General features: G+C 47.1%; 1 protein-coding gene and 1 long non-coding RNA gene across 6 annotated transcripts in view; one reads left to right on the plus strand and one right to left on the minus strand.

Moving 5' to 3' along the window:
* The window catches only part of GABRB3 (gamma-aminobutyric acid type A receptor subunit beta3), a 262,321-nt gene that overhangs the window by 75,482 nt on the left and 169,265 nt on the right, over positions 1-17,574 (minus strand). The window lies entirely within an intron of this gene.
* Positions 1-17,574, plus strand: part of LOC120372960 — a 57,634-nt gene that overhangs the window by 25,447 nt on the left and 14,613 nt on the right. For all 4 annotated transcript variants that reach the window (XR_005585291.1, XR_005585294.1, XR_005585293.1 and 1 more), the window contains 2 exons: positions 2,610-2,743; positions 7,619-7,707. This is a non-coding gene — a long non-coding RNA (uncharacterized LOC120372960). The remainder of the gene's footprint in view (positions 1-2,609; positions 2,744-7,618; positions 7,708-17,574) is intronic.

Raw genomic sequence — 17,574 nt, forward strand, 5'->3', positions numbered from 1 at the left:
TAAAATATACCAGGTAAGCCAATTTTCTCTCTTTTCCTACCAAAGACATTTGAAAGAGTTCTCAAGCAAGAGTTGTTTTATTTTTAAACCACTTTGCACAAAGAGAGAGAGAGAGAGAAGGGAGTTTGTTAAAATACTTTCTTGGCTCTTAAGTTTTAAATGAGCTGGGTTTGTATTCTTCATTCTTTATGTTTGTTTATTTAATAAACAAATAAAATAATGTCCTGATTAGTGGTGTACAATAAAAAAAAAAAAGCCAGTACCAGAAACAAAACCCTGAACCCAAATTGTTCTTCATGTTGTGACAGTAGAAAAAGTAACAAAAAGCTAATTTTAAAAGATTAGAGAGACATAGTGGGTGAGGTAATATCTTTTATTGGATCAGCTTCTGTTGGTGAGAGAGACAAGCTTTCGAGCTTACACAGAGCTCTGTGCCTCTTTCACCAATAGAATGTGGTTCAATAAAAGATATTACCTAACCCACTTTATCTCACCCATATGCTGGGACCAACAAGACTACAACAATGCTGCATATAATTTTAAAAATATGTTCATCCTAAAACTCTATCCATTTCTTATTACACTACTTGCATGGGGACAATTATACTTTATCATAATTTGAAACCCCACTACAGGGGCCTAATATCAGGATGTGTTGTTATCAAAATTTGTTTTATAAAGAAGAACCAAAGCAATTTAGATAAATGTTAATGTCTCAGTGTGTGGCATTCAGCATATGGCAATCCATGGTTTATATTGTCAGGACTATATACATAGATACAGAAAGGGTAACATCAGCTTATGACAACTACATTATTCCGATACTGCAAATCTAAGTTTCTAAAGCCTTAAGGGCTCTACAGTATGTCAAACATAGTTACATTCTCATGCTTATTGGCCCTTAAATGTGTATTCTAATTATGTAAATACCTACATTTTACATAAAACTCTGACATTAACTCTTCAATGACTACTGCAATGAAATGGGGTGCAACTCTTGTGTACACACATGGAGAGCATAAAATGGGGTCCAGAATACTGGCTAAGGGGCTCAGATGGGAGTGGAAAGCTTGGTATGTCTGGAGCAGAGAGATGAAATTCCAGTAATGCTTCTTGTGTCTCTTTCCATCCACTTACCCAGTTCAAATGAGGTATGAACTTAATTTACATTGCCACAGACGCTAGGCTTTATTTTTGAAAATCCATCCAGCTCAGAACAGAAATATATTAGAGACAATATATTCCATCAACTACATGTAAATATACTCAGGATGAATAGACATTTGGATACTATTCACAGCTGTGAATCCTGCTCTCAGCAGTCACGGTTGATAAACACACACAGTATATAGGCTTTTGACTACCAGAATTTGTTTGGAAGGCATAGTGTCCAGTTACTATTGGTCAGATCATTATATTAGGTATCAGTGCTTCCTCTTAATGAGTGAAGGCCTGCCGCAATTTTAATCAGTCTGTATCTGGAAACCCTACACAAAATGGTCAATGGCTATGCTCTTGAGAAACATAGGCTGCAGAATATGCATAATATAATTTGCATGGGCTACAATTGCAACTTCTTGCTCCACTCTACTGTGGGGTTTTTGCTAGAGTCCCAGATCTTTTCAGAAAAATCTGCCTCATATCCAGACTGTAGAAGCACAGCCCTCTGAGGCTTGATTATGTGAACCATGAAATGTGGGCTGTCTAAACAAAGTGACTATGCATAAATACTACTGGGAATTGTTGGAAGGGTTTCATGTGAGATCCACAGTTCAATAACATTTCCCCATAATATTGTTTCTGTCGTCTCTTATTGATCAATATAAAACAATCTTATTGATAAGATGAGAACTATGAATAAAAGCTGCTATATAAGAGCTAAGTACTATTGCCGTTATTATTAGCACTCTCTTTTCAAAGCCCTTTACAAACAGTATCTAACGTTAACCACAGAATACCCATTAGGTAGACAAATATTCTCATTTTCCAGATGGGGAAATTGAGGCAGAACAGCTGGATAACTTCTCTTGCACCACTGAAGGAGGTTGTTCCTCCCAGTCCTGTGATCAGACCACACTTTTTTCATTACATCTTACATTTTTAAAGCAACCTTCATATGGTCATAAGGTAAAATTAGCACTGAAGCACATAAAATTCTTTAAAGCATCACTTCACAATGCTAAACAGAGCAAATAACTTTCCATGTGAATCTGGATGTTAAAGTCCCAACAGTCTGAGTGTTCCAAGCTTAAAATGGCTATGTGAAAATGCCAGGGAAGCAAGGTAGCATAAAGCAATAACACAGCTGACTTCAAATACTACTTGGGGTTATCAATTCATAAACATCTATTTTTGTTATTTCATACTTATATTGCAGTAGTGCCCAAAGATCCTAATTATGATTAGGCCCCCATTGTGCTAGACAGACATAAAGACAGTCTCTGCCTCCAATAGTCTAAGAAGGAAAGTGACATACAAAAGGTGGTAGGAGAAGAATATATATAATTTAAATACATTTGTATTTTCTGTTATTAGAAATAATAAATACTGAGTCAATAACTCCATCTCCCTCTGAACCTAGTGATCATTAATTTCCCAATTTCTTATAGGCCGCACGGTAGAGGTTGGTCATGAGAACAAATCTGAATGAGGAGAATGAAGACACTTCAAGGACCAATTCAGTGCTAAGAGGCAGCATGGAAGAAGGTGTTTATGTGAGAAGGTGACAGACAAACAGATGAAGGTAGCACCCTTTGTAGAGTGAAAGATAGTGATGTGATAAGAAGCAAGAGTGGGCAAGCAGCAAAAATTACAAATATGTCAAGGTCCCTAGAGATTAGGTCACAGAGTTTGAACTTGATGTGGTGAAATGGGGGCCCAATGGAGAGATTCAAAGAGGGGGTGATGTCTTCAGAGTTACAAGCAAAGGGGATGGTGTGAACAGCCACATTTTAGAAAGACAGATATGAATGTCAGGAAGGCCAGAAAGGAAGGGTTTACAAGAGTTGAGATTTGAGCTACGGGCCTGGAAGAGAATTTTGTCTGTATGGACAGGAAGAGGATGACAGATCTTAGACGTGTACCTTAGAGATGCATTCTGAGTTTAAAGATGAAAGGAAGAATAAATAACAGAATAAAGCATAGCCATAAATATGAGACCTACAGTGTAATAAAGGGCAAGGCCATAGGTTGACCAAAGTCAGGAGGGCAAATTCTGAGCAAATATATTGTTCAACAATGGAGATGGGCCTGAATCAAACCTCTGGATTCAAGTAACTTCAAACAAAATCAAATCCAAAAGTAGGAGAAGTGGATGAAATATAATTCTGTTCAAGACCAGGCAAGATGGCTGAAATATCACAAGAACAGCTTGGCCATCCCACCCACAACAGTGAAGGGAATTATTTGGTTCTAAGTGTGGAGATAAAGCAATTCAAACATACTAGATGCAGATTTCAATACTGAATACCTATATACAGAAGGATATTAAGTTCCATCACTTAGGTTGTGTATATAGAGATTTGAGGATAAAACATAACTTTGTTTTATTGTCCAGTTTTAGATATAATGTATTAACCCATCGAAAATGATTTGCCTTTCACAGAACTCTATGGGCCAAATGTCATAGGAAAAAAGGCCTGCACCTTGGTCCCTGCTTTTCTCTGCCTGCTTTTCTCTGCCAGTCTAGTCTCCTGTGGGCTGTAATACTTTGGTCTAATTTCAGTTGTTGGGTTTATTGTGTAGGTGATGCTGGTGGCCTATGATATACAGGTCAGACTATATCAGAAGTTGGCACCTGCAGCTCCAGAGACGCATGCAGCTCTTTGGCTACCCCCTTGAGGCTCTTTGCAGGCTGTCTGCCTGCCTGCCGTGGCTCCATGCTGCTCCCGGAAGCGGCCAGCTGCTGCCCCTGCCCCCTGCACTGTCCTCACAGCTCCCATTGGCCAAAGCTGCAGAGGCGGTGCTTGCGGGCGCAGGCAGCACACAGAGACCTGCTGCCCCCTCCCCCCCCAAGAGGCATGCAGAGACTTGCCAGCAGCCAGATGCTTCCGGGAGCAGTGTGGGGCATGGCAGGCAGGCAGCCTGCCTGAGCCCTGCAGTGCCACCAGCTGGGAGTTGCCTATGGTAAGCACCTCCCGGCCAGAGCCTGCACCTCGCACCCCCACCTGCACCCCAACCCCCTGACCCTGGTCAGAATCCCCTCCTGCACCCAAACTCCCTCCCAGACCCCGCACCCGCTCCTGCACCCCAATCCCCTTCCCCAACCCGGAGCTCCCTCCTGCACCAAACTCCCTCCCAGAGGTCAGTTTATTCCATCACCTATTTTGTTTATTTGAGTCAGAATTTGTTTGTCATCTGCTGTATACCTGCTATCTTTGTGAATGTGTAGAAGTGGCTTTGAGTGTGATGCAGCTCTCAAAATATTTTGGTCAAAGACAAAAAAAAGGCTCTTCTTCTTTAAAAGGTTGCTGACCCGTGGACTAGATGATCTAGTGGTCCCTTCTGGGCTTAGACTCTTTAGGGGGCTCAGGGCACAGCGCCCGCAGCGGCCGGGCTGGCGGCATCATCCTGGGGCGCTCATTTGGGCTCGGTGAGCTCTGCCGGCATGCGGCAGTCCCCACAGCCCCGGACGCGGCGGACTGCAGTCATGCCCTCTGGCGGGGTCCCCTTTCTTCCTCGCTGTTGAGCTCCAGCCGCCCCTGGACTCTTTGACACTATTTGCACAAAATATGCACACAAAATTAGCTGGATTCTAGTATTTGTGTAGGCTTCTATCATCTTGTAAATTTTAAATAAAATCAAAACAAAATAATCTTTTCTGTGTTTGCACAGAAGGGAGGTTTCAAGAGAATCAAGAAAGCATTCCCAGATATCTTAAACTATGAAAAAAGACCAAAAGGTTATGGTTATGTGATTAAGATTTATAATACAAATTAATTTAAACTTTGCAAGTTGGCTTAATTTGTAGAGGAAAGAACATACATTTTCCAAACAAAATGATTTCTTATAAAAAGTGCAGGGGTATGCTTATCTGTATAATTTGTATAATTGCATAACAGCTGCAGAACAAAAAGTTGTAGGAATACTCTGAAAAACCATTGAGCAACCAGAACATTCCTATCAACATAACATCTTCAGCACGTGAGCATCCCCCTTTTGGAAATTCTAAAATGTTTTTGAAATAGTCCTGAATGACTGAATGGCTCAGAGCCTTGTCTTTGTTGGTCATTTCTACATTAGTGGCAGAAAATGGCTACCATTTCAAATGTGTTTAATGGTCTGTGCAAAATATTTGGTGGTATCAGTCAAGTTCCCTAATACACAAGGGGACACATCACAAGCAGCATTAAAATCCCAAGCAAAGTGCTTAAGCACATACTTAATATTATGCACCTACTCAAATCAATTCATATTCATCAAAGCACTTTAGCACATACTTAACTTTAAGCCTATGCAATGATCATATTGAAGTCAACTTAACCATTCACATGCTCAAACTTAAGCAAATGCTTAAATCCTTTGTTGAATCGAGGCTTAAATGACAACCTTGTTAGGAAACTGAGCAGGGAGGACAAAAGCATAGAGAATAAATTACCACTTTACCCACAGAGATAGCCTCTTCCAGGAAGTTTGCATTCTAACAGTGCCAGTCCTAGTTGTTTGGGCATTCAAGAAAGAAAGATACTATGGCAACCCTTTCCTATAGTTCCACTGGCACTGCAGGAGTCCTGGGTCTTTGAAAACAACTAGAGCCATCAGCCTGAAGTATACTATTCCCTAGCTGTGTGAAAACCACCCATAGAAATATCTATAAAAATAAAACTGAAAATCTGTGGACACCATGCTGAACATGTATTTGTGTACAGTGTCTGGAAAGTAGTTTGCAGAAATTTGGAGAAATGTGGGGATAGAAAACCCTCTTTGGATGGTGAAAGAGTATCATCTCTGGGTAAAACTTTTAGAAAACTCATGCCATTCAACAACATATCTTTGAGGCAAGGGCTGGGAGGATAGGACTGCTATTGTGTTGCAGGAGCATAGCTAGCACTGTACGCCTCCTTGTACTGTCAGAGATTACGGGATAGTGGGCTTGATTTTCAGAGGGAGCATTTTGCTGGTCTTTGGAATTTAGCACCCTAAGCAGTTTCCTGCTTTATTTACTCTTAATACTGCCACTGATTGCTGATACCCAATATGTACCTGTTGGGTAGAGTAACAGCAGACTTCATCACTCAGGGCTATCAGTCTGGTAGTGCACCTTGCATAAACACTATTTTTAAAGATATATTTGTTTTTAAAGAAGTAGATTTTTATACTACTACAAATTTGCAGAAGTAGGTACCCAATAGGGGAACTAAGTGATATTTACTTTGAGCCCAGAAAACATCATATTTTGCTGTCTAAGATGACAATATTCATGTTTTTATTATCTCTGAGCACCAGCTGTGGGTACAAAGCTACCCTGAGGAGTTCTGAATTATCTTCTGCACATTGTACTACCGTGGCTATACTGCATCAAAAGACAAAAGTCATTCTTTTCCTGGCATACCACAGCATGTAAGAAAAGATCAGGCATATTGTCTCAACAAGATTTTTTTAAAATAAGTACAGTTGTTTGACAATGTAATAGACAAGGCAACTTTCCACAATATCTTTGGGAGACTATATTGCATTGAGTGTATGAATGGTTTTTGTATCATTGTGGACCAGGGATTTTATGCACTCAATGAGGGGAGGGTTACCACAGTTCCTCCAGGAAGTCAAAAGAGTAGTGGATGATTAAGGCAGATTGTTCAGGTTATAACACTTCCAGAGATGTACCACCACCTCCTGGGGGGACTTGCATATTCTGGTTTAAACTGGATTCTCTAGAGACCAACGGACAAAGAAGGACATCAGGATAAATAGCCCAAGCTTAAATGGACTTGGGGGCTTCATTCTGATTACTCATCTAACGACTGATATAAACTTGTAACCACAGGGAAAAACCACTTGTGGGGTTTGAAGGACTGCCACCTACCAGAGCCCTATGCTGGAGTTAGGGGTTATCTCTGGTAAGCTTTTTAGCATGTGTGTAGGTTCTTTTATTGTTTTTCTGATGTTTTCTCTGTAATGCTTGTCCCTTAAGAATAAATGTGCTTGCTTATAAAGAACTGTGTGGTATCATGTAACTATTGGCAATTCTCCTAGGGCTGGTTAAAGCCCTAGGAGAAACCAAAATGCAAGTGCTGGCTTTTTAGGAAGACTGGCTTGCTGGAGATATTGCAGGGTAGATCAGGGAGTTGTACAGCCTTAAAACCACTAATCAGATGGGAATGAGATGCTGGTCTCCACCCAAGAGAGGTGACAACTGGGAGTTGTAAACCATTAAGTGGGTGCTCTTGTTGGACCATGGAGGGGGATACAGATGTGGTTACCCTGAAACTATGACATAAATGTTGTTAGCATGTGTGGGATATATGATAGTTTGAATTGACGTAAGTGCCAACAGCATTGAAAGCAAGTACTATAGAAGGCAAAAGCTCAGCACAAAGTCTCAGTCATTTCGGGAAAAGAATAGTGAAAAGAGAGAGGGGGAAATGAGTTATGAACAGCTGAAAAAAGTAATCTGTTTTAGTTATGCAGAGAAAAGCAGCTCAGCACTGAGGAGTGGTTGAAGGCACAGGAAGTCAACTTGAAGAGTGTGGGAAGGAGTGAACTGACAAGGTATCTCCTCCTACCTAGCTATATGCATAGGAATGGAAATGGGGCACTGCTTTTTTATCTGTCTCTGCTCTTTGTAGGGGTTGAGTTGTCCTCTATTCAGTAGAGAGAGATGCACACAAAATGGTAAATAAGTAATCATCTAATTTTATCGGTCTATGAATTCTTGAATGAGGTCCACACCTCACCTCTCTGAACATGAGGAAATGTCATCTGTCAATAGCAGTTAGTTAAAAATAAAGGGGAAAAGGGAGTGAGGAAGAAAAGGCAGAGAGAAAAAAACCCAACATTGTTCTGACTAGTCAGAACGTTCCAAATGTGAACTCCTATGTTCCTCTGAATGCTGAACAGTATACAACCTGTTAACTTTCTACAGATGTTATATCTGCATCAGAAAGGAATGGTTCTATTTTTAGCCATGAACATTTTCCAGTTAAAGAAAGGCAAAGTAAAGCCATTGCAATTAAATGTAATAGTTTTGTACAGCAATACTGTCATGTTGCCTCCCATTAGTGAATGGAAAATGCAGTGGTACTAAGAATCCTGTTGCTGAAGGCAATTACACAACTGAACTGCTTTACAGTTTGGTATTTTTAATCTGCCTTTTTAGGGGAAACATGCTATCTATTTGGGTTAATTTTCCTTGTACCATTAGAGACACAACATTTCAGTGTAATATTTTTGACATAATATGATAGCTGAGATTTGTTATTATGAACTTATAACATAAGCCTTTCAGAAACCATGAATACAACGAATTTAAATTATCTTTTAAATATACTGCTAGAGTACAAAAGGAATAGGAGAGAGAGAGAGTGTAACCTCTTCGCAGTTACCTTTGATGTTTGTATTCGTTATAAAACTAATTTTGCCACCCACTTGACCCTTCCATCCGCCTATATTGCATACACTCTTTGTCAGTGGACAATTTTTTTGTCCAAACTTAAGGTGATTCAGTAAGCTAGCTTTGAGAAAAAAATAGGTCTTAATTTTTGAAGATTCTTCTAACACTTTTCCCATAATGTATCTAAAATAATTGCTTGTCCTAAAAATTTCAAATGAGGTTTATCTGAAAGATATTAGTGAGTTATAGCTCACATGACCATTAGGAGATGGAGAAAGGCATTTTTGGGGACATTATTCACTAGCAGTTAGGACAGTCAGGTCCAACTTGGTTTTGGCAACATGTATTTCTTCCCTTCATCAAACTGTGACCACTAAAACAGTAACCAATCGCCTTTATAAACAAACAAAGTATTTATTTAGTTATTTTGGAACCAAGCCCTAAAAGATTTTTACATAACAAATATCCTACTTGCAAATTTAGTTTCCTCTAATATTATGCTGAAGTACAAGTTAAGTTTCCTCTAACATTACAGGAACAGAAGAGCACCAACTTACATTCTCTTAGTAAGCCCAGATCCTCCTGTGAGTCTGTACAACATTCAGGCCTTTTCTACACTACACAGTTTTGCAGCTTTTGTCGACAAAACAGTGGAGGTCTGCACACCAAAATGCTCCTCCCGTTAATTTAACTCTCCTGCTATGCCAACATAATAAAACACCTCAATGAGAGGCATAAGGCTTTTTGCAATTAAGTTGAGCAACACAGTGTCAGTGTAGACACTGTGCTTGCTTATGTCGCCCTAAGTGGCCTTCAGGAGGTATCCCACAATGCCCATCATGACTGTTCCTCGGCAGAGCTGCTGTTTCCTTCCCCTCCCTCTGTGGGAAACTGTGCCACACCAACTGGCAATTTCTTCTGGAGGAACCAAAGCAGGACACAGGTGAGCAGCATACAGATCTGGTCTGAAGCTGCATGCATGCAGGAGATGCACCCTTGCATCCTCGATTATCTTCATGAGCCACGGAAGTAAGGGTAGACTGTGTCTGCCAGGATCACTATTTGCATTTCCACATACCCTGTTGGAATCTTCTGGTCTGGAAAGAAAGTCCCTGCTTGCAGTTCTCTATACAGACCAGTGTTCCTGAAGATGTGTGCATCATGAACCTTCCCTATCCACCCTGCTTTGATGCCCGATCCACCAGAGCCAGCAATACCATAGAGAAGTAGCCTTTTCTGTTGATGTACTCCATCACAAGGCGGTCTGGGGCCAAAATGGGGATATGTGTGCCATCTATTGCTCCACCACAGTTAGAGAATCCCATTGCTGCAAAGCCATCCACTATTTCCCGCACATTGCCCAGAACCACAGTCCTTTGTAGCAGGAGGCAATTAATGGCCCTGCACACTTGCATCATCACAACCCCTGCCTGAGCATGCCCCATACCCACTCCTTCCCCTCTCTCCCAGCACCTCCTGTATGCTGCTGAACAGCTGTTCTGCAGTGTGCAGGGGCGCTGGGAGGGAGGGAGAGGAGTTGATCGGCGGGGCTGCCAGCAGGAAGGAGGAACTGGTGGGGTAGCTTGGCTGCTGGTGGGTGCTGAGCACCCAATAATTTGGTGCTCAGCGCCTATGAAGTGCTTCAGGAAGTGGGTAGGGAGGCATGAGAGCATGAACAATTCCCAGGGAGGGGGAGAAAAACTTTATTAAGCTGGAATCAAAGTTGGGAACACAAATCAGTAACTTAAAGGTAATGATCCTGACAAAGATTGCAGTTATGAAAGAAAAACAGTCATTAGATAGAAAGGAATTTCAGAGTTAATGTTAAACTTAAGAGAAACCCAAACATTTGAAAGTACTGAAATGCACGGTTATCCAAACAACTTTGCCTCCAGCCTACAGCTATGACCTTAGAACAGTGGTGCACAAACTTTTCCTGTCACACACACCCTTACCAGTAATGGAGTCTGTCCGTGCTCCCCCGTCCATTACGGCACATCCACGGCTTCCTCAGCAGAGGAGCTTGGGCTGACAGCAGAGCTGGGGGCAGAACTGGGAATGAGGGAGGATCTGGGGCTAGAGGTGGAGCTGGCCTGGGGGCAGAGAGGGAATGATGGCAGAGCTGGGCTGGGGGCAGAAGAGGCGGGTAGAGTGGATCTGTGGCTGGGACTGGAGCAGAGCTGGAAGCAGAGCAGGGCTGCATGGTGCTCCTTCCCCACCCCCCTTTTCAGGGTGTGACGTTATTGATATAAATTGGGACCGTATAGAACATGGGTTGCAACTGAGGTCCTGTAGTGGCACCAAATCTTAGGTAAAGGGGGTCATATAAGGTGTCTAAGACCAGGTTATGGGTTGCTGGTTATGATTATGCTGTCTGTGTGCATGTATCATTTTTAGTTGAAGTTATGTATATTGGCTCTCTACTATCTGTATTTCAAGTTGGTGATGTGCTTCTGGGTGATATCCCAGACAAGCTGGTGTTAGCTCTGCTTAGCCTGCTTGATGGCCCATTAAGGACCATCAGCTACACAATTGACCCAGGGAGAGAAGGCAGACACGCCTTGTGACTCAGCAAGGTATGCAGAGACTTGTCCATGTGACTGCAGACTCCATTTTGCGGTGATTTTCCACAGTAAGAACAAAGAGGTTCTTACACCTGGAAAAGCCTATATAAGGCTGATGAATCATCTCCATCTGGTCTTCAACCCTGCTTCTTACCTCTGGAGGGACTTTGCTACAAGCTGAAGCTCTGCACAAAGGACTGAGGACCCATCCCAGCGGGGGATGTACTCCAGAGACTTGATTTGAACCTGCAGTTTACTCCATCACTGCTGCAAGCCTGAACTAAGAACTTTGCCATTACTGTATGTAATTGATTCCATTTAACCAATTCTACCTCTCATTTCTACCTTTTTCCCTTTGTAAATAAACCTTTAGATTTTAGATTCTAAAGGATTGGCAACAGCATGATTTGTGGGTAAGATCTGATGTGTATATTGACCTGGGTCTGGGGCTTGGTCCTTTGGGATCGAGAGAACCTTTTACTTTTATTGGGGTGTTGGTTTTCATAAAAGACGGTTACTCACCATTGTAACTGTTGTTCTTCGAGATGTGTTGCTCCTATCCATTCCAGTTAGGTGTGCGCGCCGCGCGTGCATGGCTCTTCGGAAGATTTTTACCCTAGCAACACTCGGTGGGTCGGCTGGGCGCCCCCTGGAGTGGCGCCGCTATGGCGCAGGATATATACCCCTGCCGACCCATCTGCCCCTCAGTTCCTTCTTGCCGGCTACTCCGACAGTGGGGAAGGAGGACGGGTCTGGAATGGATAGGAGCAACACATCTCGAAGAACAACAGTTACAACGGTGAGTAACCGTCTTTTCTTCTTCGAGTGATTGCTCCTATGCATTCCAGTTAGGTGATTCCCAAGCCTTACGTAGGCGGTGGGGTCGGAGTTAGATGTTGCAGAATGCAAAACTGCTGAGCCAAAGGCTGCATCATCTCTGGACTCTTGGGCCAATGAGGCAAAGTTGTGGACCGAGGGCCAGGTAGTTGCACGACACATCCCCTGAAAGGGTACGTGAGCCAGGAAGGCAGCAGAGAAGCCTGAGCCCTGGTGGAATGTGAAGTAAGGTGGCTCTATGGAACATGGGCCAAAACACAGGAGGTGCGGATGCACGACGTCATCGAAGATGAAATCCTCTAGGAGGAGACAGGCATGCCCCTCGTCCGGCACGCCAGCACGACGAAGATTTGGGGGCGTTACAAAAGGGCTTTGTCCACTCGATATAGATTGCGGATGCCCTACGGACGTCTAGGGAGGGCATTTGTTGCTCTCCTAGCTATAAGTGAGGCTTCAGAAAGAAGACCGGAAGGAAGATATCCTGGATGATATGAGAGGCTGACACCACCTTTAGGGAGGAAGGCCGGACGTGGTCACAACTGCCCTTGTCCTTGAGAGACACAGTATACCGTGGGTCCATCATGAGCGCCTGAAGCTCGGAGACTCATCTGGCCTATGGAAAGGCTACAAGGAAAAACTGTCTTCCAGGACAGGTATGTCAGTGAGCATGTTGTCAGTGGCTCGAATGGGCAATCATAAAACTGGTTAGAACCAGGTCGAAGACCCAGGTTTTGGCGGGGGCCAACTGGGGGGGGTATAACGCTCCAAGCCCTTGAGGAACCTAGAAACCACAAGGTGTAAGAATACAGAGCGGCCACTCTCCGCTGGGTGGAAGGGAGAGATGGCTACCAAGAGTGCCCTTAATGAGGACCGCGAGGTGCTGCTGTTTGAGAGACCAGAGGTAGTCCAAGACGGAATGGATCGGGACCTCGGCGGGAGAAACATTGTGCGTTTCGTAGCAGCAGGGGAAACGCTTCCACTCTGCCAGATACGTTAACCGAGTGGCAGATTTCCTACCACCCAGGAGAATCCTGTAGAACCGAGGCAGAACAATGTAATTCGGATCGGTTTAGCCACGCAGCAGCCATGCTGTGAGGTGCAGGGATTACAAGTCTGGGTGGTGAAGCTTGCCGTGATCCCGCGTTATGGGGTCTGGGCAAAGAGGTAGGGAAATTGGGTTGGTTACCGACAGGGGTAGCAACCTGGTGTACCAGTGCTGCCTGGGTTACGCTGGAGTGATCATGATCAGGTGCGCTCCGTCCCTGCGGAGTTTTAGCAGGACCCTGTGAACCAGCAGGAATGGTGGGAAATCGTACAGCTGATGGCTCATCCACGGCATCAGAAAACTCCTCCAAGACTGAGCCCGGGGAGAGGCTTTGGAATGAGGAGAACTTCTCTCTCTTTTCGCTCTCGCGGGAGCGAAGAGGGCTATGCGGGGAAAGACCCACTTCCGAAAAACGGAATGGATAATGTCCGGAGGAAACGACCACTTGTGAGACAGGAAGGATCTGCTGAGGCGATCCGCCAGCTGAAACGCCTGGTATACAAGGCAGACTGCTCTCAGCTCTCGGACATTGATGTGTAAGGCCAGCTCTTGAGCCGACCGAAGGCCGTGAGTGCGAAACTGACCCAGGTGAGCACCCAGCCGAGAGATGGGGTGTCTGTCATGAGGGTCCCTGAGGGGTTAATGGAACAGCCTGCCTGGATACACCAGGGAGGGCGCTGACTCCCGGTCGAGGGAGCCTAGGATGGTCAGGGGGAACGAGACGACCAGGAGTATGCTATCTCTGCCCGGGTGGTACACCAAGGTGAGCCACAATTGAAGTGGACGGAGGCGAAGCCTGGCATGTTTGGAAACAAACGTGTAGACAGCCATGTGACTCAGGAAACCTAGGCAAGTGCGAGCCAAAGTTGTCGGGAAGGTCCGTAGACCTTGTACAATTGTTACCATCGCATGAAACCGAGGCTGAGGTAAGCAGGCTCTGGTGAGACTGGAGTCCAGGATGGCCCCAATGAATTCTATTCCCTGTGTGGGAACCAGAGTGGCCTTTACTATTGATCATCAGGCCTAGACACAGGAACAGGTCCGTGTCGATGCCCACATGACTGGTAACTTGGGACCAGAGGTCCCTCGAATGAGCCAATTGTCTAGATACGGAGAACGTGTATCCGACGGTGGCGAAGAGAGGCGGCGACTACAGCCATGCACTTTGAATACACTTGGGCTGTATAGAGGCCAACCGGGAGGGCCGTATACTGGAAACGATGGTAGGCCCCCAACCGGGGGTACCTTCTGTGTGGAAGAGAAATGGCGACGGGAAAATACGCGCCCTTCATATCGAGGGCGGCATACAGTCTCCGGGATCCAAGGATGGGATGACGGTCCCCATGGGTACCATGCGGAACTTATGTGCATCGTGAACTTGTTGAGGTCCCGCAGGTCTAGGATAAGTCTGAGACCTCCCTTCGCCTAGGGGATTAGGTTTCGTCCTTAGGTACCTCCTGTATAGCTCCGATGAAGAGGAGCGTCCACACCTGTTGCAAGAGGAATCGCTCGTGAGAGGGGTCCCTAAGAGGGACGAGGATGGGTAGGCTTTTGCCCCATTGGTGGTTAGAAGGACCTTAATTTTGGCTCCTTTGGGGGTCTGATTGACGCCTACGACCACGTAAGTGACGACTGCTGGCAAAGTCCTCTCTTTGTCTAGGCGCAGGGTAAGAGCGGTGAGGCTGGGGACGGAAAGGTCGGCGCTAAAGCACCGGCGTGTGCATGCCGAGAGAGAGCGCAAAGTGACCCTGCTGCCCTTCAGGCTTTGCAGCCTAGGGACCGTTTTTCCAGAGAACAGGTCTTTGCCATTGAAGGGCAAGTCCTGTATAGCGTACAGCAGCTGCGAGGGAAGGCTTGATAACTGGAGCCATGAAATGTCCTCGTGGCAACACCCGAGGCCAGGGTCGTGGCAGCGGAGTCAGCTGCATCCAACAAGGCCTGGAGGGAAGCTCTAGCCAGCTTCTTCCTTCGTTCCAGGAGGGCATCGAACTCTTGAGAGGAGTTCTGAAGAACCAACTCTGTACATTTGCCCACCGCCACCCATAGTAGCGGCTAAGCAGGGCCTGCTAGTTTGCTACACGAAGTGGCAGGGCCCCCACCGAGTACATCTTACGGCCCAGTAAGACCATTCACCTAGCCTCCTTGGCTTTAGGGGCTGGTGCCTGCTGGCCATGGCGTTCCATCCCATTGAGGGACTGGACAACAAGGGAGCGGGTGGGGGTAGATGTACCTATAGGTACTCGTACCCCCTGGATGATACCATGTACTTGCGTTCCGATCAGAGGAGGGCCCGAGGAATATGTTCCTGACCCCGCCTCATCTGGGGAGGAGGCAGAAGAAAGGCCAGGGACAAGCGGGTCCTGTGTGGGCTCGCGCTCCTGGACGACCTCCTGATCCGGTGGGATCTGGGAGCCCGGTGGCTGAACCGGGGCTTGCTCCGTACCGGTCGGAGGGGGACGGCTAATTGTCGCCTCTGGCACCCAGAGCTCTGACGGAACGGAGCGAGATGGGAGCACCGGTATGCCTCTGGCGTGGTAGTACGCCCAAGGTGACTAGAAGGACCACTGATAGGTCTCCTGGAAGACTCTGGAGGGCACATCGGAAAACAGAGTATTGCACATATGAAGTGTCCGCACGTGGCAACACTGATGCGTGGCTGGATGGCCCTGAAGGAGCTGAAGAGCCTTTGGTAGAGTCTCCTTCTCTAACTGACGTCGCTCGACGCGGCACCGGGGATCGGTACCGGGAGACATACCGGTACCGAGAACGGGACCTACCACCGGAGCTGTGCCGGGCGGTCGACCGAGAGCGCGAGGCTCGATGTTCAGGAGTGGCTATGGGAGTCTCGGTGCCTGGGGCGGTGCCGGGAGCGGGATCGGTGCCGAGTGTACCGGGCCAGCGAACGGGACGCTGACCGGTGTCGCTAGTACTAAAGGTACCAAAATAGAGAACGGTGCCGAGACTGCGAGCGGCGTCGGGACCTCGATCGGTGACGGGACCGAGAACGTCTGCGGGACCGTGATCAGGAACGGTGTCGCTCTGCGGTACCGACGCAGGGTGGCGTGAGCAAGACAGGCTAGTCGATAAACAATATAACCCGCACCGGCGGTGTCGGGGGTTAAAGCAGCGCAGGCTCTGCCCTTGCCATCAACTCCCTCGCTGTGGAAATGTTTCCAGCATGGAGGGAATAGTGAGCTCGACCACAGCTCGCACCGGGGAGCGTTCAGGTGCTGGACTCGACGGCTCTTGCGTGTCCGGAGTCTACGGTGCTGATACTGTTGGTGCCGCAGCAGGTACCGGTGCTGGCAGTACGACGTAGTAGAGCGCTCGGGCTGCGGAGCAGGCAGCTCGGACGCAGCTTAAAAGCGAGCTCGACCACGGTTCGTACCGGGGAGCTTTCCAGCACCGGACTCGATGGCTCTTGCCTGGCCGGAGTTAACGGTGTGGATACTGTCAGTGCCGCGGCAGACATCGGTGCCGGGCGATCCGACTGAGCATAGCGCTCAGCTGCGGAGCAGGCGGCTCGGACGCTGCTTCATAGCGAGCTCGACCACGGTCCATACCGGGGAGCTTTCCAGCACCGGACTCGATGGCTCTTGCCTGGCCGGAGTTAATGGTGCGGATATTGTCGGTGCCGCGGCAGACATCGGTGCCGGGCGAACCGACTGAGCATAGTGCTCAGCTGCGGAGCAGGTGGCTCGGACGCAGCTTCATAGCGAGCTCGACCACGGTTCGTACCGGGGAGCCTTCCAGCACCGGACTCGACGGCTCTTGCCTGGCCAGAGTTAATGGTGCGGATATTGTCGGTGCCGCGGCCGACATCGGTGCCGGGCGCTCCGACTGAGCATAGCGCTCGGCTGCGGAGCAGGCGGCTCGGACGCAGCAAGTATATTGTGCCTCTTCATCCTCCAGGAGAGGGAACCATGCCGAGTGGACGTCGGAGCCAGCGAGGGCTAGTGCCGGGAGGCCTTGGCGGTACCGGCGATCCGGTGCCGAGGGAGCGCTCCTTGAAGACTAACCAGCGCTCGGCGCCGAGAGCGGAGGAGCAAGAGCTGCCTCCCTCAGGAGTTGCTTGAGACGAAAGTCCCGCTCCCCTTTGTTCTCGGATTAAAGGCCTCACAAATGTGGCACTTATCTGTTAGTTGAGATCCCTCGAGGCACTTAGGAGAGGATCTCTTGTCGACATCGGCTTGTGGCCGGCCGAGCAGTGTAAAACCCTGTGGACCGGGCATCGGACCCGGCACCGGGTGAGGGGAAGGGGATAAACCCCGAACCCCTGTGAAATAAATACTATACTACAAACAAATAAAGTTAACTACAACTATAAACATCTGAACTATATACTAAATGAGAGAAACTACGAGTAGCTAGGGAAGTGGAGGTCAGCTAAGCCGCGCTCCACTGTTCCAACGGCCGTCACGGGCGGGAGGAAGGAACTGAGGGGCGGATGGGTCGGCAGGGGTATATATCCTGCGCCATAGCGGCGCCACTCCAGGGGGCGCCCAGCCGACCCACCGAGTGTTGCTAGGGTAAAAATCTTCTGAAGAGCCGTGCACGCGCGGCGCGCACACCTAACTGGA

This window comes from Mauremys reevesii, linkage group 1 (assembly GCF_016161935.1).
Source record: "Mauremys reevesii isolate NIE-2019 linkage group 1, ASM1616193v1, whole genome shotgun sequence".
Taxonomy (NCBI): Eukaryota; Metazoa; Chordata; order Testudines; family Geoemydidae; genus Mauremys; species Mauremys reevesii.